Source organism: Manis javanica, chromosome 11 (genome assembly GCF_040802235.1).
Source record: "Manis javanica isolate MJ-LG chromosome 11, MJ_LKY, whole genome shotgun sequence".
NCBI classification, from domain to species: Eukaryota; Metazoa; Chordata; class Mammalia; order Pholidota; family Manidae; genus Manis; species Manis javanica.
The window spans coordinates 70,678,745-70,692,817 of NC_133166.1; the positions used below are offsets into that span (position 1 = coordinate 70,678,745).

The 14,073-nt window shown below is 50.1% G+C and overlaps 1 protein-coding gene and 1 long non-coding RNA gene across 4 annotated transcripts in view; one reads left to right on the forward strand and one right to left on the reverse strand.

Annotated features, from left to right (window-relative positions):
* The window catches only part of SUSD4 (sushi domain containing 4), a 117,533-nt gene that overhangs the window by 13,834 nt on the left and 89,626 nt on the right, over positions 1 to 14,073 (reverse strand). The gene's annotated exons all lie outside the window — the stretch shown is intronic.
* Positions 7,570 to 10,662, forward strand: LOC108386740 (uncharacterized). The gene is made up of 4 exons (XR_001850626.3): positions 7,570 to 8,089; positions 8,593 to 9,036; positions 9,678 to 10,196; positions 10,503 to 10,662. It is a non-coding gene; the product is annotated as an uncharacterized lncRNA (long non-coding RNA).

Sequence of the window (14,073 nt, forward strand, 5' to 3'; positions counted from 1 at the left end):
GCAATTGCCACAGCACCAGGGAAATGCAGCTCCCTCCATCCTCCTCCTGCTGGGATGGACAGGTTACAGCAGCCAGCAGAGCCAGAGTGAGAATTACATGGGCAAGGTATCTGGTGAGGGCCTTCAGCCTCCACAGACCCTTGATTTAGAAGACCACAGCTTTGGGGTCAGCTGGGAGCCTGTTAGAAATGCAGAGTTCCAGCCACACCCCAACCTACTGAATCAGAAACTCCACTGGAGCAGATAGCCAGGCATCTCACGAGTACAGTACAATTTGGGAAGTGCTGTGCAAACCATGAGAAAACTTTGGCTGAGTCCAGTGGGGATGAGAGAAAGCTTGCTCTTAATGCCAGAATCTGGACCTCAGCTGGCCCGGAAGAGCATGGGGACATGGGAGAATGCCAGCCACACTGTGTGTGTGTAGTGCACGCTGCCCGAGCAGCTTTCTTGGGAACGAGGCACTTGGCACTGCTCCATGCATGCAGAGAATCCCCCGACCTCTGCCTCAGGGGCTCTGCTGGCTCCCAGTGATCAAATGGCCTATACCCACTGCCCAGTCCAATCTACATTTGGGCAATGACTCCAGGAAGCTGGCAGGAATCCCCCTTGCCAAATCATAGCTGTTTCCAGGACTCCATCTGAAACTTTGCTTTCAGCTCAGGGAAAATCAATGACCATTATATAGCACCTCCCATTTTCCACTTTTGTTTTGCTGTGACAACACAGAAGGCCAATAAATGTGTCTATCCAAGGAAGTAAATGGTGATGAGCTTGCTTTGCTCCCCTCTAGGCCGGATGGAGCATGGTGTTTACTTGCTCAGAGATGAGCTGATAGATCAAATTTAAGATGAGTATCACCCAGCAGCCTCAAGGGAGGAGTCTGATCTGCTTTTCATCTCAGAGTCACTACATTAAGGTGTCCCTGAAGAAATACAGATGCATCTGATGACAACTGTGAAATTTCTGTACAAAAAATACAGCTTCACACAAGTCTGAAGTGTGCCTGCTTTTGGAGACACAATGAAGGTACGGAGGAGCACACAGGTGAGGGAGCAGGTGTAAAACCGGATTTACTCTGACAGCCTTTCCCATCAAGGAAAGGCTGGTGCTGGCATCCAATGCTGATGCTTGTTTCTGAGCTCTGATGCAGTTGCTTGCTTTGTGATATCTGGAGGGCAGCCTTACTCACCAAGGCGAAATAAATCAAAGGGCATCTATGGTCAAAGCAGCTTTATGTCTGTAAACCTTTTCCCATGAGAGGATTCCCCTACTGTTGGAATTCCTGATGGTAAGCGGGCATCTTAATTTTTTGAAAGGGAGAGAAATCAGGAGCATAGACTAAACAGGAACATGTTTCACACCAATGCAGGAGGCCCACAGAAAAGGGAGCATTTAGAGCAAGACTTTTCTGCCTCTCTCTGCATCGGAATGCCTTCTGCGTCAGACCCCACTGCAGGTAATGTCACCAGCATATCACAGCAACTTTTGAATTCTTCCACAAATCTTCAGGAAACCTCAAATTTTTCTTCCATAAGTTCTTAAATTTTGGTGCTTTCTCCTTTTTATCTAAGAGCAAGGATAGGATTCCTCATGTGGAGTAAATAATGAGGAATAAATGAGTACTCTGTCTAAATAGCAGGAAGCATCATGCTTTGCTCCTAGCTGTGTGTGTGTGTATACATGTACATGTGTGTGCACACTTACAGGCATATTATACACAGAAAATATATTGCCACATTTCCTGCTGGCAAAGGTGTTTCTCAGGCTTACACAGTATTAAGCAGTGTTCTGGAAAAGCAAACTAACTATGCTCTTCTGTGAAAAATACTGTTCTTTTCTGACATCTGAACAAATTTGAGAACCACTGGCTTATAAGTCATGGACAGTGAGAAGAGAGGAAGAAGGGGAGAATTAGCTGGGAGAATAAATCAGGAGAGAGTGTGAGAATGTGAGACAGATGGGGATGACATGGGGCCCAGGGATCCGCAAGAGACCCTACAGGTTGCTTCATGGGTGCAACGTGCATTTCCTGGGTCCAAATCCCCACAAGGCACCAGCTGCAAAGTGGCATTGTGCATTTACTTACTCTCTGAGCAAGCTTTCTTTCCTCATCTGTGAAATGAGAATAGTAAATACCTGCCTTTCAGGGCTCTTAGAAACTCAGAAACGATATCTATAAGTCAGCAAGCAGGTGCTTGACACAAAAGTAGTCACCAGGTTCCTATTCTGTTAGCTATGCTCTGAGCCAGTGAGATGAAATACAAGTAGTGCCTACCAGCCCAGGCCTAATGAGCATGTCCTCTGAGGGCAGCAGAGCACGCTGTCACTCAACCCAATGCGGCAGAGCAGGCATTGCTGTGGCAGACCAGGGAATCAGGGCAGAAAGGTGAAGTCACCTGGCAGGTGAGCTGTGGTTTGGCCTGAAGCGAGGCTCCCTCTGAAGCCAACTCTCCCACTGACTGTTGTGGGGGCTGTAAGTGTGCACAGAGGCCAGGGTCTAAGGCCACCGGGAGGCCAGGTGTTTACCTGCTGAGATGTGGGCTGCACACAGGGGTGCAGAGGCCTGAGTACCCATCGGAACAGAAGACCAGGGGAGGAACCCTGATGGGCACCGTGCGTGGCCCCCTGGCCCTGCAGGCAGAAAGAGGTGCTGTGCATGGGGCCAGGATGGGGGCTGTGGGCAGAGTCTAAGGGATGCTGCCAGCTGGGGTTGGGAAGCTTTAAAGGCCACTCTTTAGAACTGGAAGCAAGAGGTAGAGGGAATACCAAAGGGTCATCTATTTCTTCTCAAGCCAAGGCAGGGAGGGCATGTGGTGTGGGTTGAATCGTATTCCCCAAAAAGGTAACTGAAGCCCTAGCCTCAGTACCTATGGACGTGACTTTGTTTGGACAGTGGGTGTCCTAAGGATGCAATCTGCTCAGAAGGAGGTCACGTCACAGCAGCAGGACCTCCAGTGCACTATGATTGGGGCCCTGGTAAGAGCCAAAGAGACACACAGGGAGGAGGCCCTGTGATGACAGAGGCAGACCCAGGAAGGATGCAGCTCCAGGCCACCCCTAGAGGCTAAAAGCAGTCAGGAAGGATTCCACCCAGTCTCAGAAGAAACATGGCCTTGTTGACACTTTGGCTTCAGATTTCTAGCTCCCAGAACTGTGAGATAATAAAGTTCTGTTTTAAGTCACATAGTTTGTGGCACTGTGCCAGCAGTTCTGGGAAACTAATGCCACCTGAGTCTGCCCTTGGCCTGGAAGGTGCAGGCAGGCAGAGGCCTTGGGCCAGGACTTTGAGGAAGCAGCCAGCTGGAACAGGAGGGGGTCCTGGCTCATAGAATGTCTTTCTAAAATAGCCAGGCACCAAGCTTTCCTCCAAGGGAAGTAAAAAAAAAAAAAAAAACAGTTGTGAAATTGAAATGGTTAATCTGTGAGGTAAGCTGCATCTGGTAGGGAAGACTGTACCCCAGGTCTCAAGCCTAGAGCTCTGGGGTGAAGAAGAGCTCTGTCACTCTTCTCTTTGGGCAGAAGCCATGCTGGGAGCCTTACGCTTTGAGGACAGTGGAACGTTGCGAAGAGTTAACTCAAAGGGCCACCGAGTCTTTGAAACTGTCAAGAGTATACACAGAATTGGGCTCCCTGCCCACACTATTCCAGCCATGGTTGCCTACAGGATTTCTAGCTTCCTGGCTTTCTACAAATTTACTTTTTTTCCCAACTCAAAAATATTTCCCCCAGAATAAGGTATTTATGACATGAAAATACAGATTCAGGCAGGCTCGCTTGAGTGAAGGACTAGTTTTAAAATCTAAATTCCAATATAATTGGCTTCTTTTTTTTTTAACTCTAGTTACTGTTCCACCTTCTCAATGCCTGGACCTATTAGGAAATGCATTAAGTTCACATCCATCAAAGATGTGAACAAATCCAGAATGTAAGCAAAGTCCTAGACTTCTCTTCAGGAGCCACAGCCCCTGAGAAAGATGTTGTCGCTTCAACCTTAGAGAAATCCAGGCACAATTGAGTTGGGCACCATCATTTGCAAAAACAAAACCAAGAACAACACAAACCCTCCTCTTGCATGAAAAGAGATGATTTTGAACAATTGGTTACAGATTCTATGAAAAAGCGAGTAACACAAGATACCACTACAGACACAGAAAGCTGTGAGCATTTCACCTGCCTACCACCCAAGTGTCTAATTACTCTGGGGAAAAAGGGAATTCTGACAACCATTTATGAAGAAAAGTGGGAACGGGGTTGGAACTGGGGTGGAAGGACCCTGTACACCCTGCTGACCATCCCTGTGATCCCAGCCTGGGAAGAGCCCACCCTGTGACTGAAGGATTTATTACCTCTGGTTTTGTACCTGATCACAAGAGGTTCTACTGCCATGAAATACAAGTCACCTGGCTTCCCAGAGAAGCAAGAAGGAAACAAATCCTGCCTGGAGCAGGTACAGAGGAGACAGTCTAGTGTTCAAGGACATTTGTGCTGGTCATCTGTCTTCCGAGCACAAGCAGTCAGCCTCTTGGCGCAAAGTGCTGGTCACAGCTTCACTGCTGCTTAGCTTTGCACCCTTCAGTCCTGACACTCACACAGGTGAAGGCCTCAGCTTGCATGTCTGTGTGTGTCTCAAAAATAGGAGGCAACCACAAGGCAAAGCAAGGATACTGTTGGTGAGCCTCATGAATCCAGAAAATGCAAGGAGTCCGCTCCCTGCCCCCTGCCCCCAGTAACATCCACTTTGGCCCACAGTACAGGGTGAAAGGCCTCTGCTGCCGTGAATGTGGGATTCAGACTAATTTAGAAGCAAGCCCTGGAGAAGCCTGTGTAGGGTTATCTTCATGGATGAGTGGTTCTCATTATGGGAAACTTGCAGCATTTCCACTGACACAGTGTGACAGAGGGCTGTGTCAGACCCATGCATGAAGAGGGCTCCCATGTTCACGTTTACCCACAAGCTAGGGATTCCACTCCACATCCATGCCTGACTTGCATCTGGAGAGCTTGACACATGACTGCGTGATTGTGCCTGGCTCCAGATCCTGTGGCCCGGCCAATGCAGGCCCATGTCACCTGCCTGCCCCAGAAGCACCAAGGAAGGAAGGCTGGGGAGGCAGCTCCCGCATTCTGCCACCTCCTTCTCCTTTGTAGCAAGAAGAATCACCTCTCTTCTTCCTTTGATTTCAGGGTACATCTCATCTGAATGAGGTGAATCAGAAAAGGTAACTCTGGGAGCGCAGGAGAGCTTGGGGCGGGGGTCAATGGCCATGTGTTTCCAACACAGCTGAGAGGTGGGCAAGGGCTTCCTTGGGCCCGCTCCCAGAGGCAGGGTGCAGGGCTGTCCTTCAGGGATCACAATCCAAGAAAGGGCCTGTCAAGTAAAAGCAGGGACTCCTGAGAACTTGGTTCTATCTGGAAACTAGGAATAAGGCCTTGGTTTTCTTAGGACAGAAAGCCCAGTGCTTCCAGATTCAATGTGGAAAAGAAGAATGCAGCCACTGGCCACAACAAGGCCTACCCTTAAGGGCAGGAGAGACAGGTGGCCCAAAGGGGAAGATGCCAGGTGGCAACTGCTTATTGTGAAAAAGAAAAAGAAAAAATTAAGCAAGTGATTCCTGAGAAAGGCTGACAGGACAGGCAAGCAGCTATCTCCTCATAATCACTCTGCTGCCATGTATGAACAGCACAAGGAAATGATGTTAGAATAATTTACCATTGTTTGTGAACAATAAATTAACAAGACCGCTTGCTATTTTGCATTTCCTGCTAATAAAAAACCCTGCAAGGGTCACAGGCAAGGTGGCTGTAATGCCAAAAGCGTGGGATACAGAACTTTCACTGCTGGGAAGCAAAATAGCGAAGGGCCCTTACACAGGAACTCCTGTGCCCAGGTGACCTGAGTTCAATTCACAGAGCAACCTTGACTTCCACACTGTTTCAGAGGGGGCTTCCAGGCTGACAAGCTGACAGATGCCTGAGATTTCCTCTCCCAGGCCCAGGGAACACATCTGTCTTCAAAGGGAATGGAAGGTTCTTCCATTTTTGGGAATAAGATCTAAAAATTCTGTAAGGCTCTGATGTAAGCTGGGTTCCTAACTGCGTCCTAAATTAGCCATGTACTCACATACTTGAAGGCTGGGAGCCTGAGGAGGGACCCGGCAAGTCATTTCATTACTCTGGTCTCACGTTCCTAAGGGGGCAGAACTGGATGAATGGTTTCCATGCTTTACACTGGCAAGCTTTTTCTTCAAAAAAATCTGAAGTGGGAACACAACATGAAAATGTGTAAAACAGGGCAGCTGGAACAAAGCAAGCTCAGCCTCTTTGCTTCCTAGGAACAACCTGGGCACAGGGCCTTGGGCAGGAGCTGAGAGCCACTGGCCAGTGCCCTGGCTGGGCAAGCAGGGCCAGAGCCCACCCCACATCTTCCCAGACACAGAGGTCCCACTACCCTGGGTAAAGAAGAGAGAAAAGGGCATTCATTGCTGTCCTCTTCATTCATGCTGCTGTTGATTCAATTTCCTATTGGATCTAGCGCTGGCAGGATCACGGGACAGCCTGCAGCGAATGGAACAGTCCAGGGTAGGCTGACAGAGACCATACCCCTGGCCAGGTGGTCGCATGAGCAGTGGGAGGTGTGGGCGACCAGCTGGCCAGGGCTATTATCACACCAGCTCAGTGAGCAGAATTCCTAATATCAAGGGTGCCATGGTGTTTAGTACACCTGTGGGTAAGAGGGAGGGAGGGAGGGAAGAAAGGAGAATGCCCATGTGTCTACCCTTTCATGCAGGGCAGCTTGACCAAATCCATCTCCTTCCTCGCAGAGCCCATTCATGATAAAAATCCAGGTTACAGGAGCACTACTAGCCTTAGAGCATGGCTGATGGGCAGTGAGCAGTTCATTCAGAGGCAGGGTCCCAGCCTCTCTCACAGAAGCCAGGAGAAGCCAGCATGGCTGGAAGTCAAGGCAGGGCTGCCTCTGGATCATGGCTCTGTGACTTGCTCCCTGAGGCCACTCTACTTGGCCTGTTTCCTGTCTGCAAAGAGGGAATTATAATACTGGCAGCTGTTTTGAGGCTCAATAAAGCTAACAAGTGAAGCATATGCCAAGACACCCTCAAACAGTCATTTGCTCCACCTGCAGCTCCTGTCCTGGTGGTTGGTGAGTCTCACCCGGGCCTCTACTTTGCTTCCCAGAGCCAGGTGAGGGCGGCCTCTTGGAAAGGTGTGCTCTGGTTAAGCTCAGAGTCAAAGGGCTGCGGGGAGGAGCCCAGGAAGTCAGCCCTTCCAGCTTCTCCCCTTCCATCTGGGTGGCAAGTGGCAGAGCTGGGACTGGAACCTAGGCCTGATTTCCAGCAGGAACTCCAGGTCTCAGCAGTGCCTGGGGGACATGTGGCTGGGACGCCTGTGGGCTGGGCTACTAGGAGCAGGGTGGCCTTAGGAAAGGCAGGAAACTCTGGAGCCTTTGTCCTCCCTGCTGGTGGACACTACTCGGACTTCTCACGACACTGGTAAGGGGGTGACACCATGCAGGAAAGGTGCCTCTGCAGTGCCCAGCTGGGACAGGCACCTTCTGGTTTAACATCTGCATGGTGATGTGCTTGCGTCAGAGGGCTGGGGAGGGACCAGGGAGGAGCAGTGAGCTGTGTGCCCGGGGTTGCTCCCAGAATGATGGGAGCTTGGTGTGCTGCCTCTCCCTGTGCAAGAACGGAGGAGAGCGTGGCAGGGCAGCCAAACAGTGCCGCAGTGGGCACGGGCTAGGAACCTCGCCAGGTGCTCTCCAGCCAAGAGGCCTCAACAAGCACTGATTATGTCACTGCCAATTCATCTCCATAAAGGGGTGTCGGTGTGGGAAAAGGGGAGGGAGATGGACCCTGGGGATGCCTAAGGCTCTCTGGGTTCTGAATTCTATGAGCTATGGTCCCAAATCAGTGCCATTGAATCCCACTGCAACTTGCTCTGTCATTTCTCTGGATCCATTTGAAGTCCAATGCGGAAGAGCTTCCCGTTAGTTAGGGGCCCAACTCACCACTTTCGTACTGAGGACTACCAGGCAGGAAGGCACAGAGGCCAGACTCTGCCTTGCTTGCAGGTGAGCGGTGGTGGGAGGAGAGGACAGTGTCCCAGTCCCGGTTTGGGGAATGACACATAGCACTTGGTCTCATGAAGAACCCTCTTGGAAGAGATCTGGACCCCTTTTTGTGCTCTGAATTTTCCTTCTGTAGGATGGGAACCAGTTGGCACAGAAGGGCTGGCATCATTCCACCCTGTGATCCCTGGAGCCACTCCCGGCTCCCTGAGGCAGAGCAGGTCTGAAAGAAGACCCAGAGTTCTCTGCTGTGTCTTTCTCTTCCCTACCCAAGATCTGCTTTGAGTCCCAAGGTGCTTCTGCAAGAAGGCAGGGTCCTCCGAGGAGAGGCTGCATGGCACTTCTTGACTTCGGAACAAAGCCCCCTGCAAAGGCAGATGGGAAGCTGGGAGCCCATGTCCACACTGGCTTTGAGTTTTGACCCCAAAGTGGAACCTTTCAAATTACTTCACATTTGGCCAAACAAGATCTTTTAATTTCCAGTTTTTCCTCCTTTTCTTATACAGGAATGCAGATCTGGAAGGAACCTGGGGCACTACTGGTTCTTGGGGCATCACACGGCAGGTTCCCTGTAACTGTGTGTGAAACTGATTAACATCCATCTGGTCCACATGAGCTCCAGAGTGAATCAGAAGAGAAACCTCTTTCGCGGTGCTGCGTTTGTGGTTGGCTGTATTTGAAAACATCTCAGTAAGGTCAGGTTTACTTGTTCTTGGGAGAAGTGGGCTGAGGCTGGACATGCCCATTGGAGAAGTCAGCCCTGGGGAGGCCACAGCCTAGGTCACTGCAAATGAAGCCCTCCGTACGTGAATCCCCGGAATGATTTGTTTCCCTATTCTGGAAAAGCGCACACACAAACACAGCAAAGCCTGCACTCAGTGCCTGCATGCACCCATTCTTCTGCTGTGTGTGGTGAGCATCTGTGACCATTACTCTGAACTCTTCACCAGGTAAATTACTTATTTCCATATCATTAAGGTTTTTTCTGAGGTTTTGTCTTGTCCTTTCGTTTGGAACATATTTCTCTGTTTCTTCATTTTTTGTGATTCTGTGCTTGCTTCTATGTATGAGGTGAAACGGCCACCTCCCCAGTCTTAAGGAGTGGCCTGCTGGGGGATGAGCCTCCTTCAAACTTGCCCTTGCACTTGCTGGCTCTCAAACCTCTGTGATGTCTAAACCACCTGCTTTCCTCTTGCTACATCCCTGCTGTTGAGGGTGTGCCTGGACCTGCCAGGGGCCTAAGGAGAAGAATCTCATTCTGCCCCTGGTTTCAGGCTGACTGGAAGTCAGACCCTCAGGCAGCTGCTTTAAAGTTGGCATATACATACAGTCCTGTGGGACCACTATTGTCATCCCTGCTGGCCTCAGACCAGGGGACCTCGAGGTGTCCCCTGGGCAAAAGCTGCACAAACAGGAACTCCAGACAAATGCTCATGCCCCTCTGGGAGGTCTCGCTGAGCACAGTGAGGCTGAAGGGTGGTCTCCCTGCTTACCTTCCCTGGCAGTGCCTCCTCGGCCTCTTGCTGTGTGGAGACCCGAAGCCTGTCCCCCAGGCTGGATCTCCAGACTGATGAACAGTCCTTTTTCACAGGAAGACTGGAGGTGTGCTTCAGTCTGCTGTCTGCGCAGTGCCCTGGGGTAGTGGCCTCAGAGCCTCTGATTGTTCCAGTCCCGAGGAACTCAGCAACACCAGGCCCCGGTGGTCAAAGGGCCTCTCCTGCACAGACTGCAGACCTGCTGGCTCCAAGGGGGCAACTGGGGAGCCTGGGGGTGAGCACGCTGTGAAGCCAGCATGGAAGCTGGAGGGTCTGCAGCCAGCACCCCCCCGCTTCAGCTGGGCAGCACCTGCCAAGCTCACTCACTCCTGCCTCCTAGCAAGGCAGCAGGAGGGCACCAAGTCCAAGCTCACCCAGCTGTGCCCGCAGGAGAGGCGAAGATTGCAACCATGGCATTCTTCAGCCTCTGTCTCTGTGGGGCTCCAGATGTTCTGGCACAGCTCCTGGGGGCTGGGGGTCCTAACACAGGCTCCTAAACCCTGCTGCTCCAGGAGGAGAGCTGGACATCTCAGAGTGCCCCCCGTGGTGTGTCGCTCTGCTGTGAGGGGTTTCTGGTAAGACCACGTCTGCCTCTCCTGTCCGGCTCAATGGGTCTTCCCATCCTTTAGTAGAGAAGTGGCTCACCTAGCTTCAGGTCTTTTTCAGGGGAGGTGAGCCATATGTGGTGTAGATTTGGTGTGCCCACGGTCTCCCGGTGCACCATCTTACAGAGGCCCTCCCAGCTGCCTTCCAAGCAGAGCTAATTCAACAGCAGAAGTGGCCCACTAACCACCCTCCCCAGTTCTTTCAAAGCCATGGAGACCCCTTTAGAACACCTGCCAGGTGGCCTCAGAGTCAGAAACCATCTTCTCTACCACCAGAGGCCTGGATAACTCAGACATTCATAACCAAGTTCCCCTGTGTGGCTTCAGGAACAGCATAGAAGATGCGTGAGCCCAGAGAGCAGAGGACTCGTGGAGCACTTGCCTTTTTCCAAATAACAAGCAAATGCATATAAACAGTGTTTGCTGCATGACTAAATGAATCTCACAGGCATTTATTTGAATAGCACATACCACTAATTTTGGTTTCTTTCCAAACCCTAATCTCATTAGATACTTGGCTGGTCCTTTCTAGATGTGATCCCAACCTTTTCCCCTAGAGATCTACTGAAAGCACTTTTGGTTGAAGGATCTTATCCTCTAACCAAACAGTTGGGCAAACAGGGAACTTAGATGGGGAGCTGACAACCAAGGACTCCAAATTCCAAGTTTGGCTTCACTATCTCTCCTCCTGGCTCTTGTACCTGCCTCAAGATGCAGTCAAGTGACCTCTGTTGTTAACCTGCCCCAGGAATTCCTGTCACCAGAAACCCAGCACTCCGAGCTACTTCCAGGTCATTTGAAAACTCAATGTAATTAGAATGTTCTAGATACTTAAGGTTTTTGGATGGTTCTTCCCTTGTTGAGAAAGCACTTTTCTGAAGCTACTACGGCCAGCATCTCTTGCCGTCCAACAGTGTCTAAGGGATTCTGAGCAGTCAGTTCCTCTTCCTAACAGCCCCATGTGGGCCTGTGTCCTCCCTGTAACTGTTGCACAGTTGGCTCACTTATTAATGCTTATGACCCTCAATATCCTTCAGTATTCCTACCTTTCAAACCATGGAGCCAGCACCCCCCCCACATACTTGGCTGACAAGCTCTACGGAGCTTCAAAATGCAGTCTTTCTGTATGAGACGTTTAGACTCTTTTCCAAAAGCTCAAGTAGAGGCAGAAAATGTGCTTCTGTCTGGTCTCCAGGAAAAGAAACAAAGTCCCAGTAAATCCATGGGTAGAAATTTTCATTTTACAATTGTGATGTCACCTTCTAGAACTTTTCTTCCACCCTTTTCACATGCATAAGCACTTATATACCCCTGGGTAAACAGTTATAGTCTTTAACGCTAGTCCCTAGATAAAGGGCTTGTCATCTTGTTCTCCCCATCAGGCTGCAGACTCTCTATAGTGAGGAATTACATCAGTGAGGAATTATGTGCCTTCCTTTCTCTGTAATTCCTGGCACCCAGCTCCATGTTGGTCTGTGCTAGCGGGTGTTCAGTAAACACTACTGACAATATAAACTACCTACTCAGATTACAAATGAGGAAACATCCACATTCATCGTCACAGGTTTATTTTAAAGATTCATTCAATTCAGTGGTTGCGCATGTGCATGTGCACCTGTGCGTGAAAGTGCCAGAGCATGAGCGCCTCCAGTGAAGACATCCCAACAGCGGCAACACTAGGATACCCAGAGATTAGGAAACATGCCCAGACCCAGCACGGCAGGTGGATACACGGGACCCGCAGAGCCCTTCCATGCCCACATGTGTGCGTGCATACATTCATCTACTCTAAATGATGTAGCTAACATTCTGGTTCAAGGCATTGTGGCTTCAGCTGCTCTATCCCTCAAAGCTATGGGAAAACACATGCTCCAGGGTCATCCACCTACAGCAAGATGGGGCAATAGCACAGGTCTCAAACACATGGCCCACTCTTTGGTGAAGCTGCCAGAGCTTTTCTTTCCAAATTATAAACTCCTTCATGAAGCCAGGTATCGATGACGTGAGTGCTGACATGTCAGTGTGACAGCTGTCACTTGGCATTGGCACAGTGTAAGCCACTGAGGACAGGCAGCACATGGCAGGAAGTGCCATGGGCAAGTCATGTCATCCAGGATGCTGTCGGTCTCCAGGTCAGGAAAGGAGACGCAACCCCCAACCAGCTCACTGGCTGCAGGAGGCTGCCCTGGGTTGCAGGAGACCAGGGCACTGGGTGGCAGTGGACAGCCTGCTGCTACCCAGTGGACAGCAGAGCATCCCCTGGACTCAGGTCCTTGCAGCTGAGCTTCTACAGGAAGACAAATCCCTTCCCATGTGCTACATCTTTTAAAATTTTTCAACTCTGTAAAAATAGCTATAAAAATACCAAATTATTTCCCTGTAGGACTGAAAAACCATCAGAACAAGTTAATTAGATAATGTGCCTTGGTGACTAAGAGGCAGGAGCTTTGAGGTGACAAACACCCATGTTTGCCCCTCACTAGTTGTGTAACCTGGGTGAGCTGCCAAACCTTTGGAAGCCTGAGTTTTCTCCTCAGTCCAATGGGGTCAAAAGCAGGGGCAACAGGACTAAATGAGATAATGCGTCGAACATTCTGACACGTAGAAAGCTCTCACTATTAATGGCAATTATTACCACCATTTGGTATTTCCTCCATTATCTGGGATCATCTTATACAAACATAGCTAAAAGTACGCAAGTAACCAAATTAGCATCTGAACAAACAAAACAGTGTCACAGTGAATACACATAAAAGCCTGGGTGCTTTCCTTCACAGCCACTCGGCTCCCGCCTAACTTATTACTGTAAACCTGTACACCATTGGAGCACAATAGGAAGGATGGACACCTGCCTGGCCATTGTGGACCAAGAACGCCACCAGATGTCTTTGATCTGTTACCTCAAGCCCCATGAGGTGAGGGTGATTGTCTCCCCATCTCACAGATGATGGCACAGAGGCTGACGGAGGGGTTACCTGTCTGGTCAGATAAGCCAGGGAGTGATCCCACCGGGTCTGCCAGCCCACACTCCTAACCAACACCGCATCACCTCCTTGACCTCCTCCCCCAGAGCCTGGTGTCAGGGGGATGGGGTACTGACAGCTGACAGAGTGCAGGGATGAAGTGAGACAGGAAAGGAAAAGGAACAAGCTCACAGAAAGGGTTTCCCAGCAGAGTGGTTTGGACACAGGAGCGCTGGGGTCAGACACCCTCATACACTGGGAGGCCCTGAGCTGGTGCAGTAGCGTCATGTGTCATCTAGAAAAATCACCTTGTGTGCTAAGAAGGACAGGAAAACAGGGGGATGTAGAAACATTAGAGGGCAGTTTCCCTCCCTCACCCACATTGAACACCCTCTGACAATATTGCAAAAATACGGCACCTTTACAAAGATGAACATAGCAGTCAAGCAACAGTTCAAGAAATACCACCACCCAAGTACAGTTGAATAATATTTGCATGAAGCCTGACCTCTTATTTTAACCCACTGCTTAACTTAACCTCCTTTCTATCAAGTCTTGAGATAAATATCCTTTAGCCCACTCTGTGCCCCTCAGGTTAGAATCACGGCTTCAGTGCCTTTAGCCTGAGCAGTATTAGAAGGTCTCACAAAGATCAGATAATTTAAAGGGACATGAATTAAAAATAAAGAAATAAAGATTATTTTAAGAAAAATAACCTGAGACCAAAAGGTGTTGGGTGGCCTTCCTGGTGTGGGCAGCTTCCAGCATCCTGCCCAGGCTGGCACAGGACACCTGAGCCCCATTTCTGATCATAGCCAGTCCTAGCCCCCCACTCACAACCTGGCTCACCGCACCACCCGGAGTCAGGTTTTGCTTTATGCCAG